Here is a 21,647-nt window from a genome sequence, read left to right on the forward strand (position 1 = left end):
CTACTTCTTTTTGATGTTCATATCCTAATTTTAATCCAAATGTGTGTTCTGTCAGTGGTCTCTGGAGTCTGCATAATTCTCAAGCAACAGGAAGTGAGTTAATGTGACCAGTTCCGTTGCTTAGGACACTTCCATAACCAGCTCTCTACACAGCCTTCCCGACATATGTTTATAATCACGTGGCGTTATCTCTACAGCAGCTTGAATGGTCTTCCGTCGGAAGGGGCCATCGGGGAAGCGCCCGTCCATCGAGCCTGCTTCTGGTTTTGTTGTTGTTGTTTTAATCTGACATCTCAGGAGGCAGAATGGTCTAATGAAAAGACAAACAAACCCAGATCAAGAAGTCTAGATTCTTGGCATAGTTCTGCCACCAACAATTTGGGTGACAGAGAGGAATTTACCTCCCATTGACCCATCTCTCAGAGTGGTCATGAGGAAAAACCAAAGTAATAGTCATCAACACAGAAAACAATGTGCACAGTTGCATAGACCCAAGTAGTAATTTATTCCACCAATCTCGTGTATATGCACGGAACAAGTAGTAATATAGTTCATAAAGCAAATATCGTCATTCAAAAAATGTTTATTAAGCCGGCAGTTACTTGGAGAACAAAGAAAGACAGAATACAGCCAGGGGATTTTCCAAGGCTGGTTGGAAAGAGACACAGGAGTGACTATTTGCAGCAATGGTAAGTGCTTTCATGGGCACGTGTATGATCTGACTCGCGAGCGCAGAGGAGGGAGCAGCGCATCTTGCCAAGGAAAGTCAGAAAACAAATCAACAGGTGACACCTGAGTGGTTTGGAAGGATGAAAAAGACACTCTCCAGGCAGGTAAGTCAGGAATGAAATCATCACTTCCAAAAATCTCCAAGAAGAAAAAGAATACTGCATGTTCAGGGAACCATACATCCACCAGCGTGTGGGAGCGCCACGTGTGTGTCAGGAAGGAGCAAGGCTGGAGTCCTGTTCCCCTACTATGGAATGTTGCTTTGTCTTCTGGGCAAGGTAGAGTCGGTGACATGCCTACAGCATGGCTGTATTGGTCTTGGTCCAGGCAAGAAACGTTGAAATCAATCATTTGAGAGGAGTCTCCAGCAGAATTTTGTTCAAAGGTGTAGACAAGGTGTAGGGAAACCACAAGGGGTCCCGATTGCTGTCCTTAGGCCTAGATGGGTGAGGGGAGAAACAATTATTGCAACTTGGAAGAGAGCCATGTGAGAATCCACCTGATGGGAGCAGTGAGCCCTGGGAAGGACTTAGGGAGAGAAAGGACCCCTCTCACTGCTCCCACCCTTCCCACCTCATCTCACCAGTACCCCCATTGGCCAAACCCTACTGGAAGCCAGAAGGCAAAGGAGCTTTGGAGGAAGAAGGCAGGGTGAAGAAGGATGGCTCTATAGAGACAAACAAAATCTATCTGGCATCAGGCGAGTAATACCAGATTGGAATTTCAGGCAGCTCATCAGGCAGCAGTACGGAGAAAGGAAGCCAGAGAGAATCAGGAGAAGTAAAACACAATCCAGATGAGAAATGATGGGGATGTGATAAGGCAGCGCTGACATTAAGGAAGGGGTCCAATAGATTCAAGAACATTGAGAAGATTCAATCTAAGGAACTTGATTGTACCTAGCTGGTATCTCTCAGAAGCTCTTTCTCATACATGGACAGCTTCTTGGGCAATAAATAAAAACAGAAACAAGAGGATTCTGGGGGATAGAGCCTGTTATTTCTGATCTCAGAGACTCATCCTTTTGAAGCAGTTCATTTCGCTGATGACACCAATCTTTGGATTTGGAAGCCAAGAACTTAGGACAGGCAGTTCCATCCTTGTCAAGTGTCTCCGTCCCCACCATCTGAGAAAAAAAGAGGCCATTGTAATGGGCTGAGCGGTGGCATTGTGAAAGATGTGCTCACATCCCAGAATCTGTGAATATAACCTTATTTGGGAGAATGGTCTTTGCAGAGGTAATTGAGTTAAGGATTTTGAGATGAGCTCATCCTGGATTGTCTGGAGGGCCCTAATCCAAGGACAAGTGTCCTTAGAAGAAACAGAAAAGAACACAGGGAGACATGGAGAGAAGAAGGCCATGTGAAGACAGAGGCAGACATTGAGTTCAACAGCCACAAGCCAAGGAACACGTGAAGTTACTAGAAGCTGGAAGAGGAAGCTGGAAAAGGTGAGGAAGGATTTCTGGGCGTCTCCCCTAGGGCCTTTAGACACCTTGGTTTCAGACTGCCAGCCATGGCACGATCAGGCAAAACTTCTAAAGTTCACCAACACTCATTACCACCTGTGTCCCCAACAATCTCGCCACCCCTTGAATGAAACTTTGGTTCTGTTCACCACTCGGCCCGATGTGTGTCTTTACCATCAGCGGCCTCCTCCCCACTCCAATGTTTGCCCCAGAAGAAAAATACAAGACACTTGCTTATTTGTTGTCACACATTCTGGAAGCTGTCATTGAAATGAAATCTGAATTAAATACAGGTCATCATAGACGTCTTCAAATGTGCCTCAAAGCAATATTGGATATATTTCTGCCAACCTTCACTTTGCCAACTAAGCTTCACCCCTTTATGGGAAAGAACTTCTAAGGCAACCTGGCGTATCGGGGAGATTGCTAGAAGGAGATTGCTAGAAAATATTCCAGTACATTGCTTAGGTGCCTATGGAAATGATGCTGTCACTGCACAAACCAGAGAACCAGTAGTAAGAGCACGTTTGTTGAGGTGGGATAAAGAGATGACGGGTACCATGTTCAATAGATTGAATGCAAGATCCCTGAGGCCCACCGGGGTAGATTTCTGGTAAGCAGGATGAAATATGTCTGAAGCTTTAGAGTGAAGTTTGAGAGGACATTCTGGATAATTATGTTTTCCCCTTAAAAGTAGAAAGTGTCTTATATCTTTGATGCATCTCTTCTTATTTTTTGTTTTTAATTTTTTTTAGATTTTATTTATTTATTTGAGAAAGAACACAGGAGCAAGAAGGGGACAGAGGGAGAGGGAGAAGCAGACTCCCTGCTGAGCAGGGAATGCAATGAATCAGGGCTCCATCTAGGAACCCTGGGATCATGACCTGAGAAGAAACCAGACACTTCACTGCCTGAGCCACCCAGGCACCTCTTGATGTATCTCTTTTGAAATTCCATTACCTCATAAAACAAACCCAATATAGAACATAATTTCACTTCTCGATATCTTGGGGTTTGCTCCTTTTTACCAAAGGCAAGAGTTCCATTTGAATATATCTTGCCCCAATGCAGGCAACAAACCCCGTTCTTACATCAGAGAGTATACCCTTGTTAGTCTGAACCTATAACAGGATCTCCATGCTCCTTACTGGAACTGAAGGTTGGTCATGTGACCCCATTCTGGCCAATGAGATGGAAGGGCTGAAGGGACCTGGGAAAGCAGGTGCATAGCTTTTCTGCAAGAGGTAGTGGCAGCCCATTCTTTCTCCTTCTCTGACAGAGTAAAGGAACACTAGCGCTAAGGCTACTGGCAATCATCCCATGCGCACAAGGACAACCAGCCTGAGGATCCACTCAATACCACACACAGAGAGGGAGAGAACGTGGGTTCCCACGATCATCGCTGAGCCACCGGCTGGACCTCTTCTGAGTCACTATAGGTCCTTATCACTTGGATCACTTTCACAGTTTCTATTAACTGTCCATGGGAGCACCTGAGCCCCTACCAGAGTCTTCCGATACTTTGTCCCTAAACCACATCACCCCAGACCTCCCCTGGTGAGGCTCCTGTCACTCATCAGTTGTCATTTCTCAATGACAGACGAGAAAACACGAGCTAAAGCCCCTGGCATGGGACTTACAACCCAGGAGGCGCTGGGTAAACTGAATGCCTACTGCTTTGTCTTACTTCTCAGGTTTGAGCCCTCTGTCTCTCAGATCCCCACCATTGGTTTTGAAATGCTCTACGTGAAAAAAGCCAGGTCCCAGCAGGCCTCTGGATGGCTGGGTGCTTAGAAGCCTGGCTGCCAAGAAGTATGCAAGTGGGAACTCCATGTCCCAGAAATATCAGCAAATGAGCAACCTTCCTTATGAACTGTCACCACGGCTTGTCACAGACACTCTTACTTCTCACGGGATTCAAATATGGTGGCCGGGCATGAACACCAACGTCATTATAAGCTCAGTGAAATCTGGTTTTCGATCATTCAGAGCCGAGATGTTTCCCATCTGAATCATCATTACCAGTATCAGTCCTCACGCTGCAGATGGGCAGAAAGACTGATTAATACTGAATTCTGATTACTATAATGTTCACAGTGTTACTGAAGGAAAGCCCAAGAACTCTGATCAGCAACTTCTTTTGAAAAAGAGACCATTGGATTTCCCCTCCCCTTCACATTGAATGTCCTGGTTCTCGGGTTTGGCCCAGGAGTGGTTGCAATAAATCCTCATTTAGAGCTCAAACTTTCTCGAACTACAACACTGCCCTGCGATGGACCCTTCAATAATGCAGCTGGAGAAACCTTCCAATAGCGGTGTTTGTTTGTTTTTTTCTTTTGCTTTTTTGGGTTAAAAGTCACTCACATTCATGTGAATCTTACAGTAATCTCATGAGATACTCGGAGACACCTTGAGATATTGTAAAAACAAATGCTGAAAGTGCTGGTTTGAGAACATCAGCCTGGGTGGAAAGCGCCTTCCCCATCGCCGGTGACTCACTTTGGTGATTCAGAGCTTGTCCTACAAATGCAGAGATGCACAGCGCCTATCTTAGTTCCCCTTCCTCTGCCCACCTGGACGGCAATGAGGGATTCATTACGTCAAGTGTACAAAGTGCTTTCAGTTCTTCTGGATACAGTTCACATGAACACACGGCACTTCCCAGGTGTTAAGGCGCATTAACATTTAGGGGAGGGATGGGGGGAGGGGAGGGATAAGGCGTGGGATCTTACTTTCACAAATGTCTTAACCGAAACCGAATGTCCCCAACAAAGCCAAGACCTTAAAATGGAGAAGATTCTGATTATCGGTTTAAGTGTGGAAATTTTAAATTTCTAGCAAACTTCAAGGAAAAGAAAGGGAAGGGAAGGGAAGAAAAGAAAAAATCTTGATGTGCCGAACTTCTATTTCACATATACTAAATCCCCTTTACCCTGGAATACTGTCAAGTGTCCAGTAACATTTTAATATTTACACTTTTTTTAAAATCTTTTTTTAAAAGATTTTATTTATTTATTTGACAGACAGAGATCACAAGTAGGCAGAGAGGCAGGCAGAGAGAGAGGAGGAAGCAGGCTCCCCGCTAAGCAGAGAGCCCGATGTCGGGGCTCCATCCCAGGACCCTGGGATCATGACCTGAGCTGAAGGCAGAGGCTTTAACCCACTGAGCCACCCAGGCACCCCTAATATTTACACTTTTACTCCTCTGCCATATAATCACCTCAGCTTAGACATTATGCAAATATGTGAAATCTTCAAACATAAAATGAAGCCAAGTTACTCACCGAAGGGAAACCCTATGTCAACCTTCATCATCGCACGCCAAAAATGTCACGCAAACCCACTCGTTTACTAGAACCAAGATAAAACTACCCACCAGTGCTCAGGAGTCCCTCTCAAACACATGCAGGGCTAACAAAATACTGAACCTTAAACTCATTTGGAAAATAAGCCTACGAATTTTTTCCTTTAGCAAATGCCACTGGGTGACCCCACCTTCAAGTCAAACAGCTGAAACTCAGCTTGCCCTGTTTCCCTTGAGTAAGTACTGAGTTCTAAAGGCCACTGGTTTCAATATATTTTGCCAGAAATAACTTGAAAGCTTTCCTGAACAGGCACCAAAGCCCTTGTAACAATGTAGTCATTTTAAATTAACATCTTAACTTAAAATAACTAAACCCGATTTTCACTTGTGATCGAAATTTACACTGGAACACCTCTGTGGGCTTTAAATCCAGTGCCTCTACCCGAGACAGGGGATTTGCTGACAACCAAGAATGGAAAGAGAAGGTTTAAGTCCAGATGCCAAGAAACCGATCCTGTTTCTGAAAAGAAAACAGTGTCTGTACCTTGTCAATCACTTGGAGTTGAACCTACACCTCCATTAGTCAAAAGAACCCCTGGGTAAGTCTTCCTCTTTCAAAAGGTTTTCTTTTCCTGCAAACATCTGCTAAAAGTAGCGACCTGGAAGAAAATATGTAAATATAAAAGGAAAGAAAATACTGTGAGATGGCCAAAAACTAGAAGTGACCAAAATGTTCTTCAGTAGGTAAATGTACATCTATGTCACAGAATATTGCCCAGGAATAAAAAGGAATCTGCCAGTCTCGGCAGGTCACGTACTTTTCAAGATCACTTCGATAACATTCTAAATGGCCAAATCACAGAACTGAGGAATAGACTAGTTGGTGGTTGTAATGGGTCTGGGGATGGTGGATGAATATGAGCATTAGCGGGTAGCATGATGGAGATTTCTGCACATTGATGCTTACTGAATCAGTACATGGGGTAGAAGGGTATGGAACTCCTCACATGCATTGTACCAGTGTCATTTCCCCGGTTCTGATGCAGTACTCTAACTGTGTCAGATGGGACCATGGGGGAGACTTGGCAAAGGGAGCAGGGGACCCATCGGGGCTATCCTTGTTCTCATTGCAACTTTTGACACAACTATAATTATTTAAATTTTTTTAAAAATAAAGAGAAAAAAAAGAGTGAAAGGAAATAAAAGAAAGAAGGAAAGAGAAACAACTTAGAGCAAAATATTGACAACTCCAGAGATGAAAGATGACAGGGAAGATCTAGAGGAAGGGACAGAGGGCAAGAGTAAACGGCAGGGGTTATGGTCAGGCGGGCTGACAACCAGAAGCTGGCTGGATTGTAAGTTGTAAATGAACTCTGTGGACAGAGAAGGGGAAAGATCACTGAACTGTTACCCTTGAATGACAAGGATAGAAATGAGGGAGCAAGAGCGGCGTCATCGTGGTGGCAGAAGCTACAGGAAGGTCTGGTGGAGAGGGAGTGGGATGCACAGGGTGGGGCTAGCATCTCATAGTCCTTAGGACATGACAGATATCAAATGAGAGAAAGAATGACAAGGAGAAACATCTGACTTAGAAAGAAATATTGGAAAGGAGGACGAGCCATAGAAACCTGTAAGTTGAAAAAGAAGGGACAATATTCTTGGGCTTGAGCAGAATCACCAATCAAATAATGATGAGGTGGTCAAAGAATATCACAGGTAGGTGAGTCAGAAGGAGAAGAATGTCAGAAACCAGGTCTTTGAGGGAGACAAATGCTGAGCAGCAAAATGCAATGGACTCTGAGAAGGTGTTTCTTACATGGGTCTAAAACCCAACAACATATCCTGAACTTTCTAGATTTATTTAACAAACATCTTTGCGAGCCTGGTACACATCAAGTCAAGCATGATTTTCACATCAAAAAATATGACCTTACCGAGTGCCGTTCATGTATAAGTAACACAAAACTGCAGGAGGGTGAATTAGCATAGGGGAGGAAAGAGTTCACAAGATGACCTGTGAGCAAACATCTTGGAGTCCCCTAGGAGGGCCCAATGCAGGAGACTCTTCAGTGTCTCCGAGAACATAAGCAACCAGTAATATTAAAATCTGAAAATTAAAACAGATCTAAGGATCTGATCCTCGGATCTTAGAATCTGAGATTTAGGGTGGTCATAAAGGAATTCTTATCACACAAGGAAAGCCACAGTTCATGAATGTCCCAGGAGAAAACGGGGAAATTCCAAGGAGGGTAGCCCCTAACAAAAGAAAAGGAAGAAAGATGGTTGGCCACTCCCATGGTTGGAGAAATTACAAAACAAACAATCAGTTTCTCTCTCAGTTACTGGGGAAAATATCAACTCAGAATTCTTAGCCAACATACATTCAACAGTGGGGAAAGAATCAATGGCATCCTCTGAAAGTGATGGGACAGGAATCCATTTATCTCCATGGCCACCAAGCCCAACCTCTAGATTTGGAGAAGAAGTCAGCAAATAACCTAAAATTAAGAAACCCAAAACATATGGTAAACATTGCCAGATATTATTCCCTGATAAATTATGTTCCTGTGGTCCTACAAAATACCTTCATTTTCCTTTGCAGTTTTACGCGAATCCCTTGCAAGAAGCAAAGATGTGCAATTTAAGGAGGATGCTCTCATAAAACCTGAGTGCCCACAGCCTGTCGGTGGCTAGTGCCAAGGACTGAGAGGTGAGAAACAGTGAAAAGTTTTCTGCAAAAGAATCATGAGTGATGGGGCAGAGGGAGAATTCACTAACATGTGGACTTCGAGAAACCACTCTGTAGTAAGGCCAACAGTTGAAAATAAAATTGAGAAGAGACATCTCAACAGCAAATTGAGAATTGAAGTTTGAGCATTATGAGACGTAAATCCCCTCTTCGGTTTTCCTTATAAAATCTTCAGTACAGCTTATCTTGACGAGCACTGCAAAAGGTACGGAATTGTCAAATCGCTCCATTTTACACCCAAAGCAAATGTAATGCTGTAAGTTAACTACACTGGAATTAAAATTTTAAAATTAAAAATTAAAGGGATGCCTGGCTGGCTCAGTCGGTAGAGCAGGTGACTTTTGATCTCGGGGTTGGGAGTTCGAGCTCCAGGTTGAGTGTAGTGGTTACTTAAAAATAAAATCTTTTAAAAAATAAAAATTTTAAAAATTAAAAATAATTTAAAAAAATAGAATAAAGTCTGCAGTACAATCTGCTTTGTGGAGTGAACTTTCATTGAGGGAGACACACAGAAGTGCAGAGCCCTGTGTCAAGGTCAGCACAAGGGCAAAATCATAGGTCTCAGTTACCTTTTTATTAACTAATCATTATTTAATTTATGTTAAAAAGAACCTGAGGACATGAAGCCCAAGGGTAGGAAAGAGAGGAGGGGAGATTGTAGGTTGGATCCCTTTTTCTTTTACTAAATTTTTAAATTCTTGAGTCACTTACTCTTTCTCGGTTTCCAAGCAGGCTCTGTGGGAGAAGTGTGATCACCTAGGGTTTATAAAGAGGGTCTGGTCTCATTCATTCCCTCCAAAACTTCAACAGGCTTTAAGGATCACAAAGATTCTTTTCAGCTCTGATATCCTTTTCCTCTCCCGGGATCTCAAAAGCCTTCCCATCCTCCTAAGAAACAAATCTAGATGTCTTTGAAAAGAGGACACATACTCGCGGTGTTCTGTTATTGCTGCTCTCTATGGGTCGTCATCGGATTAGAGTTTAACTATTTTACCAAATAACCAGATAATCTCTTTACCACTGCACTTTTTTTTCTTTTTTTTCCCCAAAAGGGTGGCCATTCTAGAAAGTTAAAAGATTGGAAGGGAGTCCCTGTCTTTATCCCTTTGCAAATAAATCCTACCCCAGAGGGAGACGCAATTATGCTGAATCCAGACTGTGAGTTTCTTTTCGTACCAAACAGCAAAATAAAGAACAAGGCACACACGTAAAAGCAAGAGATTATCTGTGTGGTTTCATCAACAAACACATCTGTGAAACTGAAGAGGCGGTCTGCAGAGTAGTTTTGCAGCCAGAAACAGCAGCCTCGGCAGTGAATCAGGACAGGTCTTGGAGCAAGAAAGACCTGTTCTCCAGTCCTGGCACTGCCCTTGCTGCTGGATACTCAATAAAGTTTTTTCGCGGCTTGCAAAGTCATTAAAAATAAGAATGAAGTTTGCCTTGTGGAAACGGAGACAAAAATATGAGGCATATGGTTCCTTATCCCCAAGCGCACAAATAATAATTGATGAAGAAAAGAAATGAATGAAACACAACTCTCTAGCTCATCTAGTTTTTCTCTCAGTCATTTTTTTTTTTTTTTAATGTTGTCCTCTCTCTGCCCCAATTCTCCCTCTTGTTTTTTCCAACTTTCCCTCCCCTGGCATGTAATTATTCATCCAGTTCTCAGAAGAAACAGAGCAATCATAATTTGCTCCAGTAATCATGAGTGCTCAAGGTACCCTAGGCCACCCGATGCTAGGTGATGGGACAAGAAGGGATGGCAGTCAGGTGTTACGCAGTGTGGACACTTAACCATGGGCAGCACAGCAGACCGGATGGGTTTTTTCCCACTTATCAGAGGGGCCTTATTCTTGTCCTCCCACCCAACACCTCCAAAACAGTCTTAGTAAAATATCTTTCATCATGCTCTCCCTACTTAAAACTTGTCACTCGTCCAATCCACAAACACCTGCTGATTGTCTCCCCCAGGTTCTCTGCAATCATCAATCAAGATGATGTTTGCTTTACCTCAGCAATAAAAGACTTAAAGCAGGTGCTGTGCCCACAAGACTCCTTACGTGTCAGAGAATGTTCTTCTCTAGTCTCTCTAGCCTTCCCCTGAGCAGTGAAGCAGAAACCCTGCTTGCAAGAAGCCATCACAAAAGGTTATAGATGAAGAAAACTGCTAGAAACACTTTTTTAAACACTTTTTTGCTTTTCTATAGTTCTTGAGCCAAACTTATTGCCCTAGCACCAAAGTCTCTCTCTGGCTTGTGGCCATTCCTCTCCTGTTCTATTTTCTCGCCAGATCTGACGCTGTTTTGCATCTCCCACAGCTGTGAGCACAGCACTTTGCAAATACTTCAGCTCAGTGTAGACATACTGTCTTGATTTGATTTCTCTTTAGGATCTCAGTAGCATGACTGGCTTGGTTCTTAAGCCTTTGACTCACCTGATGGGTAGGGTTGCCAGATCTGGAAAACGAAACAAAACAGGATGCTCAGTTCAATTTGAATTTCAGATAAATGATGAAAACTTGTATACGTTTTAGGCAATATTTGGAGCATATTTATACTAAAATAATTATCACTTATCTGAAATTCAAATATAACTTGGGCATCCTGTGATTTATCTGGAAACCCTACTGGTGTGTCACCTAAAGCTGAGCAAGGGAATTTTCCATATATTCAGTTGGTGACGCTTGGACAACAGAGATGGCTTCCATGCAGCTAGACTCTGATAATTCCTCACTACAGAAATGGCAGAAGGAGCAGGGAGGATATCCCAAAGCTGGCAACTTAGCCCATATGAATAATCTGTCTGGCAAAGGAGGGCTTTGTTGCATTCTGAGTCGAAGTGGCCAATGGTATTTTAAGTGATCATGCAAGGTGGCAAGGCAGGGAGGCATGGGAGTGGAAAATATCGCCCAAGAGTGGCATACAGCAACCACTGCCCTTCTAAGAAGCTGAATTCCTCCGCAAGGGTCCCCTCTGGCCCTGTCTCGTAAGCATGTCCTAAATCAAGGGCAAATGGAGGCAGGGCGTGTAGTTGAGTGGGCTCCCTGATTAGTCATCCCTGCCCACTAAGCCACCCCAATCCCCAGAGTCACAGCCTTGGGTATTTTCAGAAAACAAAAAGATAAACACCCATGCCCATAAGTCAGGAGCATCTCCAGAGATTCTGGGCAACTACCACAGTATCCAAGAGAGTTGGCAGCCTGTTTTCTACCTGGGGAATAAGGGCACTTTCTCCTTTGTAATGTGATTTCTTGGCTGGAGTGGAGCCACGAGGCACCCCGAGATGCTCTGTAGAAATGCAAGATGATACTGTATTGTATTAATGTCACTTAATGGTAGCTGTCAATGATCGTGATGGAATAAATATGGAAAAGGAAATTGCCGTAATTGATTGACAGTCTGGAATCTTCGATATTCGACCTAATGAGAGAAACCTATGAGCAGCCGCCTCCCAGTGCAGGCTATTAATGCAAATCGTATGCACCACACTGGCATGCTGAATTATGCAATGCCGTGTGAATGTCTAATCCATTTCACCAGGCTTGTCTTTATCCAGAAAAAAAAAATATTTCACTGACATGCTGATTAGTATATTAGGAGAGTTTAAGAAGTTTGGTGCTAAAGTAGGTGCCATCATGGTGTTATTAATTTACTTCTGAACAAGACAAACAGCTCTGTGCAGCCATCAAAATCACTACATAGGTCTACAAGATAACTTTGTCAAGACTGATGGGAATTTACAGAAAAGGCTTGTGATATGTGGAAGGAATTAGCAACTAGATAAGGAGCATATCATTTTTCTAGAAAACCACTGTCAAGGACTCAGTACCCATGCAGAACCAGACACCTGCCAAGACATCTACAATGTCTGCATGATCGCTTGCTCAGACATTCAGAAACTTGTGGAAACTTAGAACAGAACCAGATGTGGGAGGTCAAGGGAACGCCAGGTACAAATAAGGTTTGGGGCCTCCTCTGGGGATTCTGTGGAGGTTTAAGTACTGCCCAGGCATGATCAACAACAACAAAACACTCCCTGTGGGAATTCACTTTATATGGGAAGAAGTCCCTTAGGATAGAAAAGTAAGTTGCCAATTACCCATTACTTACACATTCCAAGAACTCATAGCTTTGAGAATTCCCTTGCCCTAAGCTCTTAACTCTGCATGTATCAACTCTTAAAACTTGGACCCGTAGAGGAAGTGGTGCCTAGACTCCTAACTACGTCTCCCAGGGCTTCCTACGAGTTAACCATTTCCTGGCTGCTCACGGGTACCCCAAATGTCCCCAAGTTTTAGGAAGAAAGAGAAAATGCCGTGCATTGCAATTTTCCAATACTGGTCTCAAGGTAATCTTAGGTCAGTACATAGATGAACTTTTTACCTAACTGCACAAAATAATTTTGAATACCTAGAAGTACAAACTCTGTCTTGCCCACATGGTGTTTACAGTCAAGGAGAGGGGGCACAGAGGCCGTGAGGATTCCCAGTGGGTGGAGAGATGGTCACAAAGGAGGAAACAAGTGTACGCCACATGGGGTCGGACTCAGTCTGGGGGTCGGTGTGGGGGCTGGAGAAGGTGTTATTGAGGAAGCAGCGCGTAAGCCAGGACTCTTCCAAAGTTTTTATTCTTTTAACTTCAACGAACATGTCCTGATACGGTGTGTGTTGGAGAAAACACGCTTGACAAACTTCCGATCTGGTTGCCGTTCTATATAAACAGCTGCCCATGTTTCCTTTTGGAGGGAACCAATGTAAATTGAGACGTGAACCAGCCAATGTAAAGACAATATTAAGCAAGTAAGAGTGCAACCGGCGCTCAAATAGTCCACAGATTGCGAATGTGGGACGTGATTGCCTGAAGTCCAGGAAGTCTGTGTGAGGGAAAGGTGAAGAGAGAGGTGAGGGGCCACCTGGGCGTGAAGGGTTCCAGGCAAGAGTTGAAATAACAAAACGAAGGAACAGGAAAGCAAGACAGAAAGTTCCTTCCATGTGCGTTCCCATATTTTATTGCATTCTTTCACCGATCACCAGTCCCCTGTGGTGTAACATATTCCGTCAAATTTTCTGTAGAATAATCAAGGCCCTTCCAAGGTCAAGTAAAACACTAGAGGTCACTCAGCAAATTAGCAGCAGAGGTAGAGTTACAAGGCAGGCCACCTCTCGCCCCGTGGAGAACACTGTCTCTCGCCTCCAAAGTTCCGAGTGTGCTACAAGATGGAAAAAGAAACTTTATATAAAACAAACTAAGTAAAACAGAGGACTTCTAAGAGGAAAATAAAGGCTGCAAATGGCTTAAAAACATAACAGTGTTTTCGTGATTGGATGTCCTTTGAAATGACTATGTTCCAAGGTCCTTGTGGAAGCTTGTGGAATACTGTATATCTTTCCAAGGACAAGGTAAACCTCTACAGAGCAAGCAAGGATAGCCACACTGGGGAAGTCTAGGTCCCATTCAGTCCAGTTCTGGCTCTCACAGGGGCATGAAAGGGCATTCCATGCATGATGGGCTTGTCCTTCTCAATGTCAACATTCAAGTTGGGTTTTCCCCATGTAGGTCCCAATTATCCTTATAACCCACGAAAAGGCAGCATGTCAAACACCATCCATAAGCTCCTCTGAAACCCTAGAGGAACTAGTTCTGTTTTCCAAGCTCCACCATTCCAGGGGTAATGAACTCCACAAGCTTATTTCTTCCTGTATAAAGAAGAAGAAGAAGGGCTGCTCCAGTCATGGCTCTTCTAGGAACCTGTGCACTCTTGTTTCATGGTCCGAGAACAGTCTGGAAAGAAGTCCCACTGCAGTTAAATGCCCTGCCTTACCAGTGCTTCTCACCTCTCCCACCACACTTCACCGGCCCCACCCACTTCCTGCCCTATCTCCTTCCCATTTCTTCCTTCCTCTCTTCCAGACCCCCAGGCTTTCACGGATTTCCAGCTTCAGGGCTCACGACTGGTTCATTCAGCCAACGTTGAAATGTGAGCCCCGCCTACCTGCCAGGCTTTGCTCTAGATCCTGGCGTGCAAACAGTCCTTGGTCTCACAGAGCTTATATTCTAGTGGGAGGAGACAAAAAATAAGCTCATAGGTTTGTTACAGATTTTTATTGTATTTTATTTATTTGAAAGAGAACGAGCATGAGCAGGGGGAGGCACAGAGGGAAAGGGAGAAGCAGACTCCCCGCTGAGCAGAGAGCCCGATGCGGGGCTCCAACCCAGGACCCTGAGATCATGACCTGAGCCAAAGGCAGATGCTGAACCATCTGAGCCACCCAGACGCCCCTCATAGGATTTTTTTTTTTAATCAAATGGTGATAACGCTATCTACGGAAGAGCACTGTTTAAAGACCGATGTGAAATTGAGTGAGCAAATGGATAGTTTGCAATCTGGAAAGCCTGTCTGAGAAGATCACATCTAAGTTAAGATCTAAACCACATGAAGAGCAGTAGGGAGCGTTCCAGGCAGAGAGAACAGCTCATGCAAAGGCTCCAGGCTATTGCGAAAAGGGGAAGGTTTACAGAATTGAATGAAGGCCAGTCTGGTGCAGTAATTCTCGGGGAGCCACGAGTGGCATTGTGGTGGATCCTTCCATGCATTTTAGGGATTTCTACTATCCCTGGCCTGTCCTCTCAATAAATACCAATAAAGCACCTGGTTCTTACCACCAAAATCATCCCCCCCTCCCCGGCACCCTCCCCAGAGTTGCCCCAGCTGAGAAGTATTAAAGACCAGCAGGTCAGCAGTGAGAATATTTTTTTTTTAAGATTTTATTCATTTATTTGACAGAGAGAGATCCCAGTAGACAGAGGCAGGCAGAGGCAGAGAGAGAGAGAGAGAGGGAAGCAGGTCCCCTGCCGAGCAGAGAGCCCAATGCGGGATTTGATCCCAGGACCCTGAGATCATGACCCGAGCCGAAGGCAGCGGCTCAACCCACTGAGCCACCCAGGTGCCCCAGCAGTGAGAATATTCAAGGGGCTTTGCAATCAAGTATATTAGTTTTCTGTTTAAAGTACAGAAATTGATGCCTTCGCAGTTCTAGAGGCTGTGAATCCCAAATCAAGGCGTTGGCAGGGTCCGCTCTTTCTGGGGACCATGAGGAAGAAAATGTTCCAGGCCTTTCTCCTGCTTCTGGTGGCCTCGGGAGTTCTTTGGCTTGTCGATGACATACTCCCAGTTTTCATGTTGTCTCCCCACCAGGCGTATCTGTCTCTGATCCGTATTTCCTTTTTTTTTTTTTTTTAAGATTTTATTTATTTGACAGAGAGAGATCACAAGTAAGCAGAAAGGTAGGCAGAGAGGGAGGGGGAAGCAGGCTCCCTGCCCAGCAGAAAGCCCGATGTGGGGCCCCATCCCAGGACCCTGAGATCATGACCTGAGCTGAAGGCAGAGGCTCAACCCACTGAGCCACCAGGTGCCCCCGTATTTCCCTTTTTATAAGGACACTAGTCCTCTGGGCTATGGCCCACCCTACTGACTCATCTTGATCATTTGCAAAGATGCTGTTTCCACATAAATTGGCCTTTGCAGCTAGGCTCGGGGCGCCAACCCCACGTGGGGAGGAGACTGTTCAACCCATAACACAGTTTAAGAAATCTGGATTTTATTTTGTTTTATGAAATGCTTCAGAGGCTTTTAAGCAACTGCTTGATAGGATCTGATTCCTGCTTTCAAAAGTTCGATAGATGGATAGATAGAGAATTATTTGGGACAAGAAAAGGCTGGCTTGGGAGGTGTCCTGATACCTGTAGTCAGGTACAGACAGCATTTGGCCCGGTGCCCTCTCAAAGAACTACACCAGGAAATGGGCTAACCCTCCCCAGGAGAACTGCTCCGGAGCGAAAGCTATCTGGGGACCGCCCACCGGAAGAGGTAAATTGGAGCCTGGGAACCATCAGCCTTCAGGTTGAGACCAGAAAGTGACTTGGCCAGGGTTCTCAGTGCAGAGGGCAAATTGGATCATCTCTCAAGTGCCCTTGCGCCTGCAGGGGTGGACGGTGCTGACAATTTCCACACGGTTACGTCAACACAAGATACTGCCACCTTCCGTGGGTCAGGCCACGAGAGGTCAAGGGTGCCTTCCCTCCCCATCACTCCGTTCCTCCCTCCCTCCTGTCCCTGACGGTGCTCGCCAGGACAGAACACGGCCACTGTCTTTTCAGAGCCGTACGGATACACATCCCCTCCGATAAATGAGTATTTCCATGTCAGTGAACAAAAACAAGTTAACGCACCAATAGCGTGGGCTACCTTCCAGGGTTTGTCTGCTGACAGATTAAAAAGTGTGTCAACATGGCTTTAGATTAACAAATATTGCAAAGCAGAAGCCTCTGTTTGTTTTGTTTTGCTTTGTTTTCCTGGTTTCATGATACTGTCAGCGGATCCACGCCTGCGCCCCCGTGAAGGTAGGCGGACCATGGTTCTCCAGCCAGGCCAGGACCTTGAAACGTCGAAGTGTCAGTGAATTGCAGCGGTCAGTCTCTCCCTCCCACCAGATCAATCATCGGGGAGAGCGACAGCAAAGGTGAGCGGGTGGGTAGTGTCTTGATCATGCAATCTGGGTGCCTACAGGCACTGTTAAGTGCCTGAATTCTGATCCTCATATCAAAGGAGGAAGAAGCTGGTGAGGGATGAGCTAAGGGGTGGGAGATCCATGTGACAACTTTTCAAGAAAGGTTTAAAAAAATAAAAAAGAAGAAGAAAGGGGGAAGGACATCTTTTAATTCTTTAATGAAGGTACTAACTCTGGACTTTGTGTTGCCCTCCATCCTTCGTGGCTTACAAATAGTGCTTAAGGGTAGACCTTGACCCAAGGTCACTGGACTGGCCAAGGTTCAGGACTACTCTAGAGCAGGGGACAGCCAGCCATGGCTTTCAGATCAGTTCTTTTTTTTTTTTTTTAATGATTTTATTTATCTGACAGAGAGAGATCACAAGCAGGCAGAGAGGCTGGCAGAGACAGAGGGAGAGACAGGCCCCCCACTGAGCAGAGAGCCCAATGTGGGGCTCGATCCCAGGACCCTGGGATCATGACCCGAGCCGAAGGCAGAGGCTTTAACCCACTGAGCCACCCAGGCGCCCCTTTTCAGATCAGTTCTGGTCCACTACCTGCTTTTATACATCCCACAAGCTAAGAACAGTTCACGTAGCTTTTAGCGGTTGCGAAAAAAGCAAAAGAATTGTATCTTGTAACACGTGAACACGTTTCATGACCCATGAAAATTAAAATTTATGTGAAATTCAAGTCTCCGTGTCTGTAAATAAAGTTTTATTGAAACACGGTCACATTCATTCATCTACATATTAATTATGGCTGCCTGCATGGTATGGCGGCAACATTAAGTAATGTCCAAGACTGTAGGGTCCTCCAAGTCTAAAATGTTGACTCTCTGCCCCTTCACAAAAAACGTTTGCAAACTCCTGCTCAAGAGGATTAAGGAACAAGCATACTGGATCTTGTTCTGTGGTCTCAGATGCCTGTCCTAAACCTCTGTGAATTATTGTTGTATTCATTTGAGAATATATATGGAGCTCCTGGTCCCCGTCCTGGAGGTACAACTGGGAACAGTAACAGACAGTCCTGCTCTCAGAGCTCAGAGTCCAGGAGCAGAGCAGGTGTCCAACGCAGAGTCACGCCAGGGCCGCATGCTCACCCTGATAACCCGGCCAAGTGCTCCACACAGGAGGTACCGGGAGCTGTAAACACACAAAAGAGGTGAATTGACCTCCCGCTTCACGGTATCAAGTAAATTATGCCCAGGTTAGATTAATGATTGATTGGGGGTTTATAGGAAATGGTGAGGTTGACAAGAAGGGGAAGAGAAAGGTTGCGTGTTCCACCTTCTTGCGCACACCCTTCTCACTGTCTTCTACCCTTCCCTGAACTTCTGCCTGGCGCGGAGCAGTGGAGGCACAAAATATGACGTAAGAGCGAGCGGTTTGAGGGGGGCCGGGCCAGGCAGAGACCTGGAGGCCACGTGAAGGACTTTTGTCTTTAAGAGCAGTGGGAAGGGGGACCTGTGGGGCTCCCTCGGTTAAGCCTCTGCCATGGGCTCAGGTCATGATCCCAGGGTCCTAGGATCGAGCCCCGCATCAGGCTCCCTGCTCGGTTGGGAGTCTGCTCCTCTCTCTCCTTCTGCCCCTCTGCTTGTGCTCTCTCTCTCTCTCAAATACATAAATAAATAATCTTAAAAAAAAAAAAAAAGAAAGAAAGAGCAGTGGGAAGTTGTACAAGGACATTCTCAGCAGCAGTGTCCCCTTAGCAAAACTCTGGAGGCAACCAAAGCCCCACCCACTGGAGAAGAGAGAAATGAAGGCATATTCGGAAAGTGAACTATTTCAAAGTAGTTCCAGCAAGTCTACTGCAGTGACCTGCGACGGGATCGTGGCCTCTCAGCCACCTGTTATTAGAGGGAAAAAGCAACCTCAGAATATTATGCAGGGGATGATAAACTTTTTACAACATTTAAGCTAACTAAAATTTAACAGGACGCTTTTTAGAAATACACTTATAAAATAAAACCATATTTAAATAAAGCAAGGAACAATTAAATACGACGCCCAGGAGAGTGAGTTGGCTGCGTTGCGGGATGGGGCTTCACGGCCAGTTCTTGTTAATGTTCCAGTTCTTGCGGGCAATGGATTCATAGGTTTTTATAATATTAAAAAAAATTTTTGATTGTAACGAGAAGCCGTTAAAGCATTTTATAACAGAGGGTGACACAGTCTGATTTGCGATTCAGACAATCTCTCTGGCTGCCGTGAGGAGACTGACTTGGAACAGGGCAACAATGGAAGGAGGCGGACCGGCCAGGGGAGAGGGTAGGCACAGCAGCAGGGCTGTGCTCAGACCGGGGACATGGCAGCAGAGACAGACAGTGGCATCCCTTTGGTCAAAGTGACTTGCCATCTGTTTTTACATTTAAGGCATCAGTATTCAACAAACAGCAACTCAACGCTTCCTTAAACAGGTTAGGTAGAAAAGGCAGAAGGACCAGAACCTAAATCAGGACAGTGCCTTTTACCAACAGATTTCCAAGTCGACCCACTGGAAAAACGAGTGATCCCATGAATGAACATAGCCTACATCTGAATGAGGATTCGAGATCGTTAGAAACACTACGGGCAAGGCCGGCTAACTTAGGAGACCTTCTAGAAAACCCTCTTATCTCCTGGAAAAATAAACAAGAGAAACACAATAAAGCTACCCTCAAACAGGGTCGCCCACCCTTCCTCATAACTTCTCTCCCCTCACGCGTACTGTACCAACCTCTGACCCTCACAAGCATGCTTGAAGTTCTCCAAAGTACCCGTTCTGGGAAACTAGCCTCCCAACTGGCATGTTTAGCTTGGCTAGCTGCTCATGTGTGTAAATGTAGCTTGGTGTCCAAGGATCAAGGTTAAAGTCCAGCCAAGGCAAGTGATAAGTTTGTTACCTAGACTCAAGTGCTTCACGCAATTAAAGGGGTTGCCATCTTTGTTAGACCGCTGTTAGGACAGCTCAAGACAATGAGTGGTAGGCCTCCTCTGTCTCTCACGTGTTCCTCACTGTGACCAGCCCAGTGAAGGAAGGGTCCCTGACTGGCTAAGGGACCTGGGCACCAACCCATGAATCTGACAATATCAGGCCCGGAAAGACCCTCTGTAAGCATTGGTCACGCATCCCTAAGAAGTCATCTCAAAACGCACCTACCTCCCGCACGTGTACCCTGTTCTCTGTATCGTTATCAAATGGTCCAAAACAACTTCCGGTCCTATCCCAGCTGGTTTCATTTTCTCTACAGACTCAGAACCCAGAACAGAAAAAGAAGCCAGTGGAAACTCTGCAAGTGAGGGGCTCCTGCGTTCACCTTCCAGTGTGTTCCCCCACAGTCATCTGCCGAGTCGAGGACAGGCCCTCTCCTCTGCAATTCTGGGTGCCTCCTTTTTGTTTTCCCTTCTGCTTGGTTTTTGGGGATCTGGTTCTTTCTTGGTGATTACACTTATAAATCAAACAACTTAGAGGAAAGAACGAATGAAAGATAACGGGTCACCATCCTGCCCTCCATCGTACTCCATCCCCTTAATCAACAGACCCTTCCTTTCTTTCTTCCTCCTCCCCAAGAAACAACAATGACGTCATTGACAAAAGGCTGCCGGGCTTTAAAGGTTTAGAAGTGAGTTTTCTGACTCTGGGGACTTTCAGATAAGAATCTGCCCCTCAAATGAGATGAATAATAGTAATGGTAATCTTTTCAAACCGCAGGAACAACAAAGGATGTGAAAGCCCGACAGAAGACCAGATTTTCAGAAATGCGGAAGGTGCCGCGTTCAGGCAGCCTCCCACAGGCGTGCTCCGGCGATGCAGGGGACGTGGGTGTCGCTCGAGAACTTCCGGAGCACCCGCTGACGCTGACGGGCCGGGGAGAAATGGGAATTATGCACTCTGGAAACCCTGGGGACATGACCGTTAACTCGTTTACATTGAAAGGTGAACAGATCTGCCCCAAGTAACAGATAAACATATTGACACAGATTGTAAATCGCAGTGCAGCAGAGCTCGCAGGGGTCCAGAGATCATCTCCCCCGACCGGCTCCTGTTACAGAAAAGGAAACTGAGGCCCGGAAATCCCACCAGACGGGCACAGCTGCCCCCGAGGAGGGGTGGGCCAGCAGAGCTGGGGCTCAAGCGTTGCTTTCTTGGCTCCTAGTACAGTCCGCTTTTCTTACAAGCCCCCATATGCCTCTGAACTTGAGTGGAATGATTCTGTTATCTTACAACAGACAGAAGGCAGTGAGGGAAACAAGATGGAAAAAAAAAAAAAAAGAAAAGAAAAAAGAAATTGAAACAGAGAGGAAAGAATGGAAGAGATAGAGAGTGACAGACATTACAGGAGGGACTCTGTCTGCCCCTATCTGTCTTTATCTTTCTCTGTATCTGTCTGATCCCATTCTCTTCTGTAACCTGTCTCTATCCTGTCTCCCACATGCTGGCTCCTGAAAGAGCACAGCGTTATTTAATTTATCCTAAGTACTTTTGAGGAAGGCTTGCAAGTGAGTGAAATGCTGGTGGCCTGGGAGCAGTCAGAATGAATTTTCCAGAACTTCTGTACTTGAGGGCTTGGGGTGGGTCCATCCTGTGCCTCGACTTCCAATGAGGGACTGAGATCCCATCACACACACCTCAAACTCTGGCTCCTGGGCATCACCTTACACTGTTAAATTGCAGAATCTTGGGGGCACCTGGATGGCTCAGTCGGTTAAGTGTCCGACCCTTGATTTTGGCTCAAGAGTCGTGAGATAAAGCCCAACATGGGGCTCCACATTCAGTGGGAAGTGTGCTTGAAATTCTCTCTCTCTCTCTCTCTGCCCCTCCCCCCCATTCACGCTCTCTCACTCTCAAATAAATAAATCTTTTTTTTTTT

The 21,647-nt window shown here is 45.4% G+C and overlaps 2 long non-coding RNA genes across 2 annotated transcripts in view; one reads left to right on the forward strand and one right to left on the reverse strand.

Moving 5' to 3' along the window:
• Positions 1-487: 487 nt before the first annotated feature.
• Positions 488-21,647, reverse strand: part of LOC308344980 — a 65,435-nt gene continuing 44,275 nt past the window's right edge. The window contains exon 3 of the long non-coding RNA XR_013967028.1: positions 488-1,167. This is a non-coding gene — a long non-coding RNA (uncharacterized lncRNA). The remainder of the gene's footprint in view (positions 1,168-21,647) is intronic.
• LOC308344981 lies at positions 16,457-20,759 on the forward strand. Its single transcript, XR_013967029.1, has 3 exons — positions 16,457-16,768; positions 20,028-20,159; positions 20,489-20,759. It is a non-coding gene; the product is annotated as an uncharacterized lncRNA (long non-coding RNA).

Source organism: Martes martes (assembly GCF_963455335.1).
Source record: "Martes martes genome assembly, chromosome: 6".
Classification (NCBI taxonomy): Eukaryota; Metazoa; Chordata; class Mammalia; order Carnivora; family Mustelidae; genus Martes; species Martes martes.